Source organism: Zonotrichia albicollis, chromosome 12 (assembly GCF_047830755.1).
Source record: "Zonotrichia albicollis isolate bZonAlb1 chromosome 12, bZonAlb1.hap1, whole genome shotgun sequence".
Taxonomy (NCBI): domain Eukaryota; kingdom Metazoa; phylum Chordata; class Aves; order Passeriformes; family Passerellidae; genus Zonotrichia; species Zonotrichia albicollis.
The window spans coordinates 8236419-8253250 of record NC_133830.1 but is presented as its reverse complement, the minus strand read 5'-3'; the positions used below and the strand labels follow the sequence as shown (position 1 = coordinate 8253250).

General features: G+C 45.5%; 1 protein-coding gene and 1 long non-coding RNA gene across 7 annotated transcripts in view; one reads left to right on the top strand and one right to left on the bottom strand.

The window, feature by feature from the left end:
• The window catches only part of LOC113459453 (uncharacterized), a 54674-nt gene extending 42890 nt beyond the window's left edge, over nt 1-11784 (top strand). Inside the window, exons 9-11 of the long non-coding RNA XR_012582334.1 lie at nt 2843-2995; nt 9471-10046; nt 10165-11784. This is a non-coding gene — a long non-coding RNA (uncharacterized LOC113459453). The remainder of the gene's footprint in view (nt 1-2842; nt 2996-9470; nt 10047-10164) is intronic.
• Nucleotides 11785-12076: 292 nt separating this feature from the next.
• FHIT (fragile histidine triad diadenosine triphosphatase) overlaps nt 12077-16832 on the bottom strand; it is a 512539-nt gene continuing 507783 nt past the window's right edge. For all 6 annotated transcript variants that reach the window (XM_074550487.1, XM_074550483.1, XM_074550482.1 and 3 more), the window contains one exon: nt 12077-13941. The gene's annotated coding sequence lies outside the window, so the exon portion shown is untranslated. The remainder of the gene's footprint in view (nt 13942-16832) is intronic.

The window sequence follows — 16832 nt, the reverse complement described above, 5'->3', positions numbered from 1 at the left end:
TTTTTCTGTCCCACCATCCTCAAAGCTCCCCCATGCCCTTCCTCACCCATCCCCAAAGCAGAGGAGCAGCAAAGAATTAAAGCTGAATGAGCAGAAGGCAGTGAAACACGAGCCACGCCTTGCTGGCCCCTCGGAAAGCGACACAGAGTTATGCTGAGGTAGTGCTCTTTGTGCACATATTGTGTAGTGTTCCAGTGAGATGAAACCTCAGGCTCCTGATTCAGCTGATATTTCTGGCAAATTGTTGACCTATTGCAGTTTATTCAGGATTTTTGTTGTCCTGGTAGAGTGGCTCTAACAGTGACAGATTTGTCATTCTGTTTCTAACAAATATGCAGCTTTTGTGATGCTGAAACTTGTACCTTGAAGCATCCTGGATAATAATTGCTTCTGTGTTCCACAGTAACACTCTGTGTTTATAGGCAAGGAGAATAATTAATTTAACATTAATTAATAAGATTTAATATAGCCAGTGCTAGCTTGTGTCATAGAATAACTCACAGGGACAATTTTAATTTCACCTGACGTTGATATTGATGATTTCTCACTTGGGCTGGAACCAGAGGATGGAATTGCTGCACTCTGGGCAGTGAGAAGGGCAGCTCTGCTAACAAGAAGTGGCTGTGGGGAAAGGGTTCAGGAGAGCCAATTGTCACCTGGAAAAAAATTTAAAGGAGAAAGTAGCAAAATGGCCCTTTTTTTGGTTCACCTTGGGAAGGAACAACAGCAGAAGCAGTCTCCTTACCTGGGTGTAATGCTGTGGGTTTGATGGATTAAATGCTGCTCTTTTAGAATTTTCCCTGCTTTACCTTTTGCATGAGCAAAGGTAAATTTCCCTCATCCTTTTGCATGAGCAAAAGGACATTTCTTATGTCACTTCAAAGAGGAGATGTGTCAAATCATAGAGCCCCAGGCTGGAAGTGACCTCAAGGATCACCTGGTCCAACATTTCTTGGCAAAAGCAGTGTCAGACAGGATGGTCCATCACCCTGCCCTGCTGAATCTCAGAGTGTCCAGTGTCAGGGGATCCACCACTTCCTGGGGAGATTATTCCACTGGCTGATTGCTTCCACTGTGAAAAATGTTCTTGTGTCTAGTTGGAATCTTCCCAGAAGTGATTTGTAGCCATTATCCCTCCGTTTTCCCTGGGATTCTGTGAAAAGGGAGTCTCTGTTTTCTTTGTAGCCACCCTCTAAATATTGGAGCATGGCTATAAATGCCTTCCCCAAGGCTTGTTTGCTCCAGGCTGAACAAACCCAGCTCTCTCAGCCTTTCCTCACGTGGCAGCCCTTCCCTATCCTTGGCTCACCTCTGCAGCCTTTCTCTGGGCTCTCTCTGCCTGGCCACATCCTTTTTATGTCACAGGGCCAGAACTGAGCACAGAATTCCAGGTGTGGGCCAGCAAGGGCTGGGTAAAGTGGAGTAATGACTGCTCTGTCTCTGCTGGTGATGCCCTTGGTGGTGGCACCCAGCCCTCTGCAGTGTCCCTTTGCTGTCCCCATGCTCTGCTCACTCACCTGAGCTCATAATGCAGTGACAAACCAATGCTGCCTTGTGCTCTGCCACCTGTTAAACCCAGCAAGAGGCTCTGATCAAACCCTTCTCTGAGAGCTGCTAAAGGCTTTTATTAGCAGTGAGATGCAGCCTGCAGGGACCTGTCACAGTGATGTTTCCCTGACAGGGTCACAGATCAAACAAACTTCCTCAGTGATCTACGTCCAAGTTGTATTTTATATCCTTTCAATATCTTTTGGCCTCACATTTCATATCCCATTAAGGTTTCTCCAAACTACTCATGTTTAAGATGAAACTCAGGCTGGAGCTTGTAGCAGCCCAGAGGTGTGCCCTGGCAGTTTTACACTTTTCTGGGATGTTTTCCCTGAAGTCAGGCAGTGCATCCTTGGTTGCCATGGGCTGGATCTCCAGTGCAGCTCATCCTGCATGAGTGAGGATGCTGCAGACAGCTTGGGAATTGCTGATGAAACCAACTGCTCTGCCAGCAAACTATCCTGGGTCCCCCACTGGCTGTGTAATTAAAATGGGGACTGGATGGGTGTGAAGTTAATGCTGTGTACAGAATGTATCTGTCCCAAGGTAAGCCTTCACATCTGCTCTCTGTAACAGTGGAAGTGCAGGGTATGAGTGAGTGAGAAGTAGTTTGAGTGGAGAGCAGTGCTGTCCACCAGCAGCTCAACCAGACCTCTTGCAGAAAGCAGGGAGTCTAACCAGCCAGAGTGAGAGCTGGCATAAAAACAGGCTGGAGGTTCTCCTGGTTAAGAACATTCATGGGTTAGTTTTTAAATTTTTCCACTTAATTTTGTCATTGAGGACAAAGAGAAACTTCAGCCTGTAAATGCCACCAGTTTTCCATTTCACACTGACATTCCCAGGGACAGCAGAACTGCCCATAAAGTGTCTGCCACCAAATGAAAACTGGAAAAAAAATCTTCCAGGTTTCTGCACACCCCTGTCACTCGTAAATAAATTGTTACTTAACCCTTGCCTGCCCACCTCCCTCTGCTGCTGGAGCTGGAGACAAACTTCCCTCAGCCACTGCTGCTCTTCTGGGTGTGGGAGAGCTGCTGCAGGTCAGGGAGAGCTGCTAATGACAGCAAAAACAGGGGGAAACACCTGTCCTGGCATTTTAGGACTGGAAGTGTCTGCAAGTCATTTGTGGAGTCAGAAAGGCCCACCCAAAAATTTGCAGCTGTAGACAAAATCTGAGCTACCCACCCAGGCTTTTCTTCCCACCTCACCTACTTTTATTTTCTTTTTTGCTAAATGTCAGTTTGCTTGTCAGCCTCTGGCTGGGATTTTCATGCTGTTCCCTCACTTCTTTCAGCAGGATCCCTTTGCCAGAGAAGGAGAGAAATGTCACAGCATGACAGCTCCTCTGTCCCAGCTGCACGTGGCACCAGCCAGCACACAGCACCTGGACAGACAGACAGACAGACAGACAGCACAGCTCCTGATGGGGGCAGCAGCAAAGAGAGGGGTAAGGGCACCTGTCACACCCAAAGGCAGCAGCCCATGGATTTAAAAGTAAGATGTGCACATTTGGTGGCTGCACTTGGGTGGTTTCTCCTGGCACAAAGTGGGGTGATACCAGATCCATCCTGGCCTCTTTTTCTGCCCCTCCATCACACCCCAGCACTGACTCCTCAATACTCGGAGATGCATGATAATATTAGGTAATTTAATGGTTTATAGTATATGTACATCTAATAATATTTATTGCTTATAATAATTTAATGTAGGATACTTATATAAATAAGTAAAGCATATAAATATATATATATCCACATATAGCCCTCTAAAAGACCTTTATATACTTATGTTTATATGAGATCTTTAATACACATGTAAATAATATAACATAATATAATAATAATATAATATAATAACATAATAATATAATAATATAATATAATAAGATAATAAGATAATATGTGTGTGTATAAATATATTTAGAAAAGTGTTGTAAATGCATATGCATGTTTGTATCTCTAAAGACTTTTTAAAAGGTCTTTTTATATATATACAACCACTATATATATATATATATATATATATATATGCACATATTTTAAACATTAAAAAGCATTGGAGTTTAGATATGTAAATATCTTAGTATATAAATACCTGAACACATTCTATATCTATATATTATCTATATCTGGTGAATACAAGCATTTTGCAGAGGCTGTGGCTCTGGTGCTTGGCTCAGCTGTGCTCAGCAGTGCCCATCTCACCTGCCCAGAGGGTCTGGGGGAAGTCCCCGTCTCTGTGAGCTGCTGCTGCTGCCCCCCCTGTTCAGGAACTGACACTGAGTGCCCCAAACACCCTTGGCTGAGCTTGTGCCTGAGCATTTGTATTTGTTTCTCTGTCCCCTGATGCCACTCTACAAACAATGAGATTTCAATTCCCCCTCTGCCACCCCTGTGAGCGTTTCCTGGCATCTGGCTGTGTTTAGCCTGACAAACAGGGAGTGTGCTGCAGTCTGTCCTGAGGGAGATGCACAGGTGTGCACACACCCAGGCTTGCTGTCTTGCCACTGTTAATTTTCCCTCTTGTTTTCCTGACAGTCAGTGTCTCAGCCTAGTCCAAAAGTGGCTCTGGAGGGTGGCTGGGGACAGGGCAGAGCCAGGTCCCTGCTGCAGGGCCAGCAGAGGTGGCTGGGCCTTTGGAGAGGACGCCCAGGGTGGAAAGGGATGCTTTGCTTCTCAGCTGCTGGACTTGACTAGAAATCTTCTGTTTGGTGTCTGTGGCACTGATACTGATGGGTATTTTTATCATCTGCAGCCTGGTTTGCATCAGGAGAGGCTTGGGATTCAGTGTTCCCTTCCCTTCTGGTTGGGGGACTCAGTGGGGCTTGCAGGTGCTGCTGGATAAATTCAGGATGGGGCAGTAGCTGGAAACTCAGCTGGGCACACACACCTGGGCAGCTCAAGGCAGTGACACATTCCTGCCTACATGCAGCCAGCCAAAGCTGTTGTTTTGATTTTCTGCTCCCTGGAAAGACTTTTCTTTTGGCCATTTTTTTGTTTATCTCTGTCTCAAAATTCATGAAGTGCTTGACCACCCAAGGAGCTTTGCAACTCCACCATCTGCATTGTCACTCAGCAGGCAGGTCCCACCTGCTCCAGATCAGTTTAAAAGGAAAAAAAAAAAACATTAGGAAGGAACTGGAAGCAGAATTGGATGAAAAATATGTTATTAAAAAGAAGAAGAATTAGCAGAATCTAAGTGGCACAATGAAAGAAACTTTGGCAATAAGGCAAGCTGAGTGAATAGGTCAGGAAGGGAAGGATGAAGGGACACTTGTTGAGATTTAGACCTTGGAAAGACTTTTCAAATGCACAACTTCTACAAACCCAGGGCATGAGGAGGACCAGAAGACTGGAGGGAGAGCAGCTGGCTCAAAGCACAGGGCAGGAGTATATGAACAGGTTATGTGGCCTCCTCCTCAAAGGGGGAAAAATACCTGGCTTTTGGACAAGGAGGATTTGCAGCAAAACTGGAGGTTAAGAAAGATGTGCAGAAACTAAATCCCAAACACATGAGCCCATGCTGAGCTGGATTTTATAGATTCTGGTCAACCAGCAGGAACTTACAACAGGACATTTTTGGGGTATTTTATGTAAATAAAGTGTTTGCTGGGTTTATTGGGCACCTAAGGAGGAGGCTTGGGTTCCCAACAGCAAAGAGTAGGCATTCTTTCTCCTGCCGTTTTCAAGGTGGGTGCTTGACCATTTTATAAGCTCAGGGGTGGATTTTGTACAAGCAGTGAGTCCCATGTTGTGCAGGTATTTAAGAAAAGCTTGCTGGGTCTAGTACTGAGAGCTTGGTCACATTTTTCTGAGAGAAAGACCATTTACAGAGACATGAAGGCAAATGTGATAAAATGCAACATGATTTATCAAGCAAGATTAACCTGAAATCCCTAACTGATCTTGTAGATAAAGGAAATCCAACAGTTCCCCTCCTCCAGGATTTCAGTGAATCCCCTGCTTTTGTGTTCTGAATATCTAACACTGCAAGTCATGCTGGAGAAGATGGGGATTAATTAAATAACTCAGAAATAGGTGAGGAATTGGCTAATAGGGCCCAGTAATGGTAAGAGAGCTTTTTCAAGGACTGGGCAGCAGCTTACTTTGATCATTCTGTATTAAAGACCTCAGCAGAGGAGCAGGGCTGTTTGCTGAGGGAATCTGGTGGGGATGATGGCAAACACACAAGGAGCTTTGGGATATTTTAGTGAAAGGACCTGGAGGAACATGAACACACAGGAGCTCAAAACTGGTACAGCATGGTAAGAGGCACTCCACTGTCCCCACAGCCCCATGGCAAGAGGGAGCACACTGAGTTTATCCCATGTGGTGCACCAAGGTTCTGGATTTCCTTGTGTCCTGCTCCATCCCTCTGCCTGGAGGCTTCTGCAGCTGATGTTGGATGCTGTCAAATGCAAAAAGCTGTGACATAATCCAGCAGTGCTGGTGGTGCCATGCCTGGTTCAGCACCCCCTTGTTCACAGCTACCAGGGAAACCTGTCACAACCACGCTCTGGCTTTCTAGCTGTACTTCTCCCTGCTGTCACCCATCTCTCTGCATGCCTGATTTCTGACTAATGTAAATACACACCCCCTTCTTTAGCATAATTGAATACTAATTCCTTAATGTGTGTTATTTTCCTCTGTATCTCCATTTCCCTGCTATCCGTCTTAAGAGTGCCAACAATTGCTATCACTGTTTGACTGCTGTGTGTATATAATTAGAACAGTTGGCTCAGGTAATTTCTTTTTTTCTTCTTTCAGTTCCTTCCTCTGATTTCCTCTAGTCTGCCTTTTGGGGTTTTTCTTCATTTCAGGCTTTTTGGAGGAAGTTTTCAAAGCAGGCTGTGTGGCTTTACCTCTTCCACCCATTGCATTGGTGTCGCCAGCTGCTGAACCCTCTGAAACCTCTGAGTTTGTTAAACTCTCCTGAGCAGCCAACTCCTCTCATTCTCCATTTCTTAACCCCGACGCTCTAAGTGGAACTTCGTAAATGTTGTTTCTGCAAGTGAATTGCCTGATTGAAGAAATTGCCTGGCTGGTTTTATTCTCCCACCATTGCCAAGCATCTGCTGGTGTCCAGCTCACCCCGTGTGCCCAGGGAAGGGCCATGCCAGGACCTGGATCTGCCCATCACCTCCAAGCCATCCTTGCTTCAACAGCAGGCAAAGGAAAACACCCAGTGCCTGAGGGATTCATGTGGAGACACAAAGCAAACCCATTCTGGAGAAATTCCCACTCTCTCCCCATGTCAGAATTTGTCTTGAAAGATTTTCTTTCACAGGGAAGTACCTGTTTAATTACAGCTATTGCAAAGACAGTTAATAGCTGATGAACACAGCAGTATATTTTAATTGAATATATTGAGCACTCTGAACAAAAAGCACAGCTCTTGACCTTTCTCATGAGTGAAATGTTAGAACAAGCTTCTCTACATTCTGAGCCCATGGAGAGCAAGGAGGGGACCACCCACTGCTGTTAATGGAGCCACCCATGTAAATCCCTTTATGACAGCTCAACAATGGGCTGCTGAATGTGCAATTAGTTTCATTTCATACAGTTATTGTTCATGTTGGAGGGTAGAAAAGTGGGAGGGATGCTCTGGTTAAAGCAGAAAGCTCCAGGTTGCTGTCTCTGGCCACTCCAGCCTCAGCCATCCCACAATAACATTTTGTTAATGTCTGGAAGACTTTGGGTGGTTTAATGCTGGTGGCTGCAGTTTGTCATTGCAATGGGACAGATCTGTCCTTCTCCTGCCCTCCGGGATCAGGCCAAGACAAATCCAGATTTATTAAAGATGCCAGGATGCCCGGAGCTGCTGCCCCAGTGCCCACCTGGGTGCAGGAGCTGCAGAGATGTGGGACCCACACCCCTCCCTGTCTGCTCACCCCAGCCAGCTTCTTTATTGATTTCTAAGCCTGTGATTAAAGTTTGCTCGTGCTGTACCTTCCTGAATTGGCACTTGGGTCCTTACTCCAGCAAAATCTCCCATTGATCCGTGCTGGAGCTCAGGCTGAGGAGCCCTCAGGGAGCAGCTGTATATTTGCAGTGTGGTGCTCTTCAGACACATGACAATTTCAGCACAATTTAGGAACATTAAAACAACATTACCAGTGTGTCTTTAGCTGGCCATAAATAGAAACCTTGACTTGTCTGCAGTGGTTTGATATTCCAAGCTAGACAAGAACATTTAGTCCTGGCTTGCAAGCCATTTTATCACCAAAAAGAAATTTTGTAGGTTAGGAAAGTCAAGAGCTTGTTCTTGCAAAACTTCAGCCTGTGTCTGTGAGCTGCAGTGAAGCTGCATCTAAAATTCAAGTGCAGCAAAAAAAGGAAAAGCTCTTTTTAAGGCTCATTAGTGATGGCAAAAAGATACAAAAAGACCAACGCCATTTTACACTTGTAAAAATACCTCTAGCAGATTCATATTTTTTAATCTTCAGTACAAAAGCTCTGTAACTAAGGCATAAGTTCCCAATGACTAGCTAACCTTTTTTTCTATAGCCTCTGGCATTAAAACTCTCAGTGAAAAGACACTTTACAGCTACTTCGGGCAGTTCATTTTCTGTCAATCAACTCTTAGGCTGGAAGTATAAAGGCAGCAATATGACAAGATTTCTATTTTAATATCTTTACTCTTGATAAGATAATCCTAGAGGAACGGTGGTGATCAAATATTTACAGGCAGTGCTCACTGACACAGTCTATTGTAAAATTAAATACATAAAATTATGTGGGGATAATGTTAATGTTGTGATAGAAGGACAAAAGGCAGCGTGCTCAAAATGAAGGTTGACTCTTCTTAATATATCCTCTGAGGCAAGACCAGTTCTGCTGGCATGGAGAACAGAAGAGCTGCTTTCATTTCACATTTTGTGACCTTTCTGTGCTTTTCAGTAGCTTGTTTGCTATTTAAACACATTTGCTGACTTAATGATCTTGATTTTTAGGTATGTATTTGTGTGTGTGTGCTGGGTGTCTCTCTGAGATGCACTGCATGGCTGATGGGGCCTGGCAGAGAGCAGGATCTGGCACTGAGCACCCCCTGGGAGCCCGGGTTTGGCCCCAGCCCAGGCTGGGGCTGTGCAGAGCAGAGGGCACAGCCTGGGGGCACGGGGGGGTTTTGGTCTTTTCCCACTCACTAAATCAGTGAGGGAGAGCAGTTCCCTCTGGGGAGCTCTTCCTATTGTCCTGCAGACAGGCAGGTACCCCAGGACAGGTGCAAGTGCCCAAATTCCTGCTTTTATTCCTGCTTTTATTGACCTTGAGACTGAGCAAATGCACTCAGGGAGAAATCTTTGCAAATACATTTTTTTTTTGTCTTCCCCTTCTCTCTCTGCATTCCTGGTGGGACATGAGGTGACCTGAAGGCCCTGCCCTGGCAGCACCACAACACACCAAGGCTCCTCTGCCACTGCTCCTTAATGGTGCCACTGCTCCCCAGTGATGCTCAGCCAGAGCACAGGGAAAATGAAGTGCTGATTTAGGCTGAAAAGCCAGTGCTAGCTAATATGGGAAATTACTCCAGTAATCATCACTCTTTTCCTGTCACTATGGTGACAAAAGACATGACAAAAGCCTGAGCAGAAAGGTATGGTGACACAAGTGGAGAGGGACAGAGCAAATGCTTGGCAGCTGCAGGTGGGTCGGGACAGAGCCAGGAGGGCAGAACAGGAAGCCTGTGCTGGAGCCATTGCTGCTGATGGATGCAGTTGTGTCTCACACAGGGTCTGCAATGTGACACAAGTACTAAACCCATGTTGCACTGAGTGTCACAGCCAATGCAGCTACCACAGACAAAAAATATAATACAATAAAAATATTAAAAAATTATAATAACCTGAGTCATACAAGGCTTTCCTGCCACAGCTTTAATCCCAATGCACTAACCATTGATTTTTGCACCACCTTCCTCTGCAGGACCCGTTTGCCACCTGCCCTAGGAGGTTCTGCAGCCCCCTCCCCACAGTGCAGCAGCTGAGCATCCTTAGGGGACACAGAGGGACTCTGCTCTCCCCAGCCAAAGCCATGTTCACCTGGGATTGGGAACAGGTGTCTGCAATGAGTGGGAAGCACAGGGGCCATGGCTGGAGACAGCCCAGCACTGTGAGGAGCAGCTGAAGGGACTCTGGCTGCTCAGCCCCCTGTCTCTGCAGCACTGAGGCCCTTCCAGCATCCCCCATCTCACCATGCACAGAGACAAGGTACCAGCTCCCAGATGCCCAAGCAGCAGGCTGCTGTGCTGCTCAGGGAGAGAAATCTATCTCGAGAATGTCTTCTGAAGAAACTCCAAAGAAGAAACTGGGCAGTTGCAGCAAAATGTGGAGGTCCAAGGACAACTTGCTCAGGAGTCTCTGGTGGAGAAGGTGCCAGTGTGTTGGTGCCAGTCCAAGCCTGGGGGCCAGGAGGAATCACCAGCAGATCAAACAGCATCCAATGATGTCTTTGCTACTTAGGCAAAATTTTTATTTTCTTGAAGTCAAAGGAGGAAAAGAGGTGAGGAGCAATGGGGGAGCAGAAGAGGGTTCTGGAGAGAGAAGTGGGAAAAATCTTCATCCTGAAACACACCCTCTGCCCCACCTCATCTTTTTTCTTTCTTTTTTTTTTTTTTCAGGAGGAAGCAGTGTATTTTCCAGCCAGCTCTACTCATGAGTGATTGTGCAGAGCTGTGCTAATGGGCTCTGCCAAGCTGTGGTCACCCTACAGAGCTATTGGCAGGAGAGGTGGCAAGTTGGAAAGGACTACAAGGGAACTCTGCATGATATTTTTTGATGAGCTGATTATTCAGAAATTTCACAAGAGCTGAAATATATCACTCTGCTCTGAAACTCACAGCCCTGCCAACACACAGGACAGCTTACATGAGCAGCAGCATTTTCTCCTTCACAGAGCTGCTGGCCTGCACGTCAGGATGCAGGAATTGGACAAGGCTTTTCAGCAGCCATCGACCACAGTGACAGTGAGAGCTGGGGAGTGGATGGGAGGACACAGAAAGCTGGCATAGGAATTATTTTGGAACTTTCATGGCTGTCACTGTGTGGGTATTTGGGCTTGAGAGTTTTTCATTAGCTCTGTGGGTACTGGGCATTTAGATTTTTATTGCTTTATGGCTGGGTATGAGATCACCCTGGATTCCACGTGGATTCAGGTATTTTTATTTCAGCAGTGCTCAGTCCCTGGCCACATTTCAGGGTACTGTCACATGCCAGGAGCTGACCTTGATTCCCCCACTGCAGCCAGGACCTGCTGTCTTGGCATCAGCCTGAGCCTGCAGCCCAGTCAGGCTCCCACAGAGCCAGCAGAACATTTCCCTCCTCTCCAACATCACCTAAAAACAAAACACTGGCTTATTCAAGCACAGCATCAAAAGAGAGCCTGATACCTGGGGAGTGGGTGAGTGTGTGCTGGGGGAGGTTGGAAGCAGCAGAGGTTTCTGAATTAACACACAAAGTCCTCAAGGAGCTGACATAGCCCATCCCCAGCCCATTCATCTCTCAGCTCACACCCATTTTGAGCTGCCTGGGGTGGCATCAGCTGTCCCATGGAGAACCTGGAGCTGGTACATCTGCATCTGGAGCAAGAACAATGCTGAACTGCAGAAAGACAAATAACAAACATCCCCATGCTGCACTCACAGCCTTTGCTGAAGGCACCGGAGCTGCCTGGCATGGCAGTGGATGCATGGGTTGATGTGTCCCCATCAGATCAAGCTCCCAATAACCCATCTGCCCTCCTGTGTGTGTCCTCAGTCACTTCTTCTGAGAGTTCCAGGGCCCTCAGGGGACGTGTGGAGCTCCCAGGCTGCTCCTACAAGTCAGTGAGGAGAGCTGTGGCTGAAGCATATCTGGTTTACTCATGGAAAAAGAGGCACACAGCCCTTGCAGCCCTTCAGAGGAACTGCTGCTTCAGGAAAAACTCTTAGGAATTGAAAAAAATTGGGAAATTTCCTTCTGTGTAAGGACAGGGAATGAGGGTCTGAGCTTATGAAGTCACCCCAGTGGGACCACTCCTCTTGTGCCACGTCCATCTGAGCCCCTGTACTGGTGATTTTTCCTGTGTTTCCTGCTTTGGGTGAGGGAGCTCAGCACTGCAGCATTCCCCAGCCCACGCATGACCCCCATGAGGGTGAGAGATGAAGGCTGAAAAGGACAAAGATGGTTACAAAGTTCATCAGTGTCTTCAGCACAGCATCTCCTCACATTTCCAGCAATGGCACCTCTGCATACAGCTCCTTGCCCGTGGAAAATTAACTCTGTAAGAATATATAAATGATCCAGACAGCATCTTCAAGGTCCATATCTTAAAAAAACTACGAGGGTTTACTCCACATACTGCTGCAGGATGTCATGTACTTCATGATCTGCCTTTTCTAATCTCTCCTTATCTCTCCCTCCAATCCTTTCTCATGTCCCTCATCTATTGCAAATTCCCTTTTTAAGCTGGAGCGAAGCGCATAAATATTTTCATGCTGCATAAAGAGGTTGTTTTGTGCATAATGTCACAGGAGGCCTTTTTTAAAACCAGGACCTTTAGTGTTGTGATAACGGGCTCCTCATTTACACAAATGAAATCTTCCATGGAGCTCAGCACTCATCTGCTCTGCAGCCCCCATGCAGGATGGCTGGCACAGAGCCTGCTCATCACAGGCTACAGAATTAATACAGAATATTCCATAATAAATAGGAAACCATTGAACAGCAGGTTTGAAAATGTAAGTGATGCTGAGGTTTTTCTTTAGTGTTCCCCAGCAGCACAACCATTGTCTTCCTTCTGTGTGAAATCACAGCAACTTGAAATGCTGAAGTGCAAAAGGACAACCATTTATGTTGGCCCATTTGCCAGCATCTTTGACCATTCTGTCTGCTCACCTTACCTTCTCTGTTGCTTCTTGCTCCCTGACCTTCATTTCCTGTTTATTCAGCCCTTGCTCAGGGTCTAAAAAGTGCAGACTCCATCAAAATGGACTTTTCATTTTTTCTGCACAGAAAAAGAAATAGTGTTACAATCTGTACAGTTTTTAAAAGGGCTAATGGAAGATACTGGTGCCACACTGGGTCATGGTAAGTCTTTGAATCAAAGTGGTTTTCAGGGGCAATATTTAAATAGCATGACAGTAAAAAGCGGAATCAAACATCAGTGATTTTGCTGTAGTATTTCTATTTAAATTTGACAAGCATAAAGACTTCAAGCCAATGGACTGCATGGCTCTGCAGTAGAGAGCAGAGAGAGACTTGGTGAAAATTATGAGAATTCATCCATTGTGCATTGTCATAGTGCTCAGGTCAGGCTGTAACCCTCCAGGACAGACCATCGTGGAGCAGCTGAATTTGTTCTGAACATGATCACACTGTGCTGCCAGGCAGGCAAAGCTCCACCAGGCTCTGGTTGGGACCTGCTCGACCTCCTCAAGCCCTCAGGCAGGCTCTGCACCCTTGGCCTCCCTCAGCAGGACTCTTATTGAAAGACTTGAGGGCATTTTGTTTTCATCATTTGTGGGACACAGAAAGCTTTGGCTGTTTGCTTCCCTGCTGTTCCAGAGGAAGATTATGGGTTCTCTTTTCATGCACATCTTACAGACTCATTTCTTCTCTCTTCCATCTGTTGTTTGACTTCTTTTCCTGCAATCAACAACTAACCCACAGAGGGTTTCTTCCTGTGCAGGGTTCTGAGCACAGCATTTCTTGCCCAGGGATTGCTCCATGTGTTGGTTGTGACTGGGTGCAGCCGTTCCTGCCAGCCTAATCCTAATGTGATTACTATCCCATGAGCAACTTCCCATATTAATTGTTTTACAGAAGCGTTTTGTATCCCTTAAAACTCCAGAGGCCTTTTCATAATTCATTAAAAGAACAGAGAAAAAAAGATCTCAGGAAGCTTAATATTTCTTGGTATAGAACTCACCTGCTTTCCAAGTTTATCTTGGCTAGTCTGTAACAAAGTCTGGGTTTGTATGAATTGCCACACTGCTAAAAGATCTAATTTTTCTATGATAGAATAGCCTACATACAGTAACTGAATCAAAGAGCACAACACAGAGTAAACACTTTATAATGTATCTAAACACAGTAGCTACCTGATTTTCCTGGCACTTTATTTCTATTTAGGCCAAGGGACAATTTAAAAAGATTCATTCCCAAGTACACAATTCAGAAAAATATGAGTTACAATTCAGAGCAATATTTTGAACCAGTGCTGTTTAGTTGTCTTAGCTGGAATTCAACCTTGATGATATCCAAAGGTCCAATAAAATTTTTCATGGAAGAATCCCATATTTGTAGAACATAATAAAATTGTCAAGCTGCAGCTTCAGGGCCACTGAGAACTGGAGAATGAGGTTGTTCTTTCTGGGGACTTTCTGGTGTCGTGGGATGTGTTTCAAGCACTTTGTTACCTGAGAAGTATCAAACATAACAGATCATTACATATAATAGCAGCTTTGATCTTTGTTAGTAAGACAAAATGTGAGGCTGTTTATTACTAACGACTTAGGTGCTCATTAGTGTGTTCTGACAGGAGTCACTGACAGCAATAGGCAAAGGGAAATGTTCAGTGGTAAACCCCCACACAGCTCATTGCAGCTTCTATTACAGCCCCTGCAACAGAGGAAGGAGAAAAGCCTTGCACAGAACTATTTTAAAATTATTTACCAGAGCAAGAAAGAGATTTGTCCTATTTCTTATCTGCTTTTTCAATAAACTGCACTTGCAAATAATAGTAATGCCTGCTTTTCACATCAGGCTTTCATTCCCAACTCACAAAGCACCCTTGGACAGAGGTCAGGATCATTTTACAAAAAACAAACATGAAGTGAGGCCACCTCTCTGATGTCCCTGAGTGAGACAGCACAGTCCCCAGCTCTGCTGACCGCTCCTCATAGAAACAAAGGATTAGAAAGGGCATCTTGTGTCATCAAATCCAGCTTCTTACTCTTCAAATCTATTTTGCTGTAATAGCCTCATGCCAGACTCTTTGGGGCTCATGATCTCTTATATAAATTCCCACAAACAATCTTTCAAGACTATCATCTCTTGTTTATCCTCCTCCATCCTGACCATGTGGTGGAACTCTGCCTAATGCCAAGGAATTACACATCAGTGATTTGGGACCATCACCCAGAAAATGCCCCCACATTGGAGAATGGATGGGGCATTTCTTGCCATGTCTGCTCCAATTTTATGCATCTCTTGGTGGTGCATCCTAGTAAAAGCCCTGTAATAGGTGCCATGACAGATGTGAAGGTGTTCTTGAAGCAGAGAAACAGAAATGCTGAGAGCCTGAAGCCGTGGAAGCTGTGTGTGAAATCCCTGCACAAACCCACGGCACAGGTGCTACTGCAGTGGTAGCTGGGGGCTTGCAGCAGCCCCAGGTGCTAACACAAGTGGGGCATTTGAGTTTATCCCTGACATTCCTCTGCTTTTGTGTAGAGACTGACATCCTGGCACAAAACAGAGCTTCAAGTACGCTCAGTCCAACATATTTCCAACATCCATCACCCCCTTCCCTTCTCAAATAACTACTTACTGCAGGAGTTATTAATGCCTTTCCACCTACACAGCCTGGATACCGACACTCACACAAAGGCAGTGCTGAGGCTCTGAGGTCATGTTGAGCTGCTGGTTCCAATGTCTCTCTGGGCAGTTCTATTATGCAGCAGCTACAGCAACAGGATACCACCATACAAACCTTTGCTAATAATTGAGCATGAAATAGGCTTTTGGCTTGGTATCTTCAGTTTTGTACCTTCACTTCAGAGCATGTTTAGAGCTGGCTTCAATACTGGGGAAATTATCGCAGCTTATTAAACACAGAGCTGTTACCCAAGTGTTGGATGAGGGCACGGCCCCGAACTCGCTCCCGGGGCTGCGCGCAGGGCTCGGCTCTCGCCGCTGTTGTGGCTGCAATTCCCCAGCCACCCACTCCTCTGTTTGATTGTCTCTCTCTCTGAAACATATGTTTCCCATTCCCACGGCATTTCGAGCAACAGTTTCCATTGTGAGCCCCTGGTGAGTGACAGTTCGATGGCAGCCTGTGAATCGCTTGGCACGGATTTTGTGAATCTGCTTCGAGGAGGGTCTGGCTGCTTGCGAGGAGCATCCTCTGGCAGCTTTGGGGGCAAGAGATTAGCACCATTTCAGCACAGGTTTGGGTGTAAAAATACCCAGTCTCAGTTAATATCATCCTATTTGAAGCTCAGCATTGTCCTGCACCTCAGCACTTTCACCCCAGTCCTCAGACAAATGTCCACCACCCATGCTCAGCTTCCCCATTTTCCTCTCATGCAATGTGACACACCAAGCCAACGATGAATCAAGAACTGATCCCACTGACAATTTTGATTTTGACAGGCTGCCAGGTGGGCATTCAGGATGTGGATGTGCAGGTTAAGAGAACATTTGGCTGTCAGCTTCCTTCACCAACAGTAACACATTTGCTGCTTTGCATTTCTGCTCTACAATTGTGTCTGTGTCCCTGGCCCTGATGTTTCTACTGTAGCCATAATTACAGGATCCAAGCAGTGCTCTATGGAATTCATGTACTGGACAGCTGAATTAAATGGCCATCTATAGGGAAATGAAATAACTTTGTATAATAATGTAGAAAGTCCAGAGAATGAGGTGTATAACTTTCAGGACAGTACTACTTCCAGCCTCAAAACAGAGTCCTGGCCTGGGTGTGAGGGGGGCATCATTGCCTCCCACAAGAGGATGACATTTCATTTATAACTCTAGCTAGCTCTCCTGTAGCTCTGTTTTCATAAGAAATAATCACATGCTTCAACCAGAAAAATAATCAACCTCAACACCGAGGCTGCTGTGCATTAGCACAGCACATTTATTTGGGGAAGCCTTTTGCCCTGAGCTTTCCAGTCTGGGTGTCACTGCTGAGCAGTCACTGCACCACTTCTGGCTGTTTACACCTTGAAGAGGTAATGTAATTCCTGTATAAACATTCTCCCTGCTGCAGAGTTGGAGAGTCTGGATATTTTACACTTAAAAAATACCAGCAAGGGCAGATTATGTTTGTTGAATTTGTGTTGATAATTAATTTTCCTTGCATCCCATTGAAATGACAAAAACATTACTTTATATGTACTTACTGCAGAAAAAAGAGAATTTTGGGTGGAAAAGCACGGACCCCATGATCTGATCCATCTTCTCTTTGCTATTTCCAACTACTTAAAGTATAATGTCACACTGAAATGCACACTTGGAGTGCTGCATTCTCTTCTGACAGATTTTTATGATATTTTTCAAGGTGACCTTCATAAAATGTGTTTCTTTT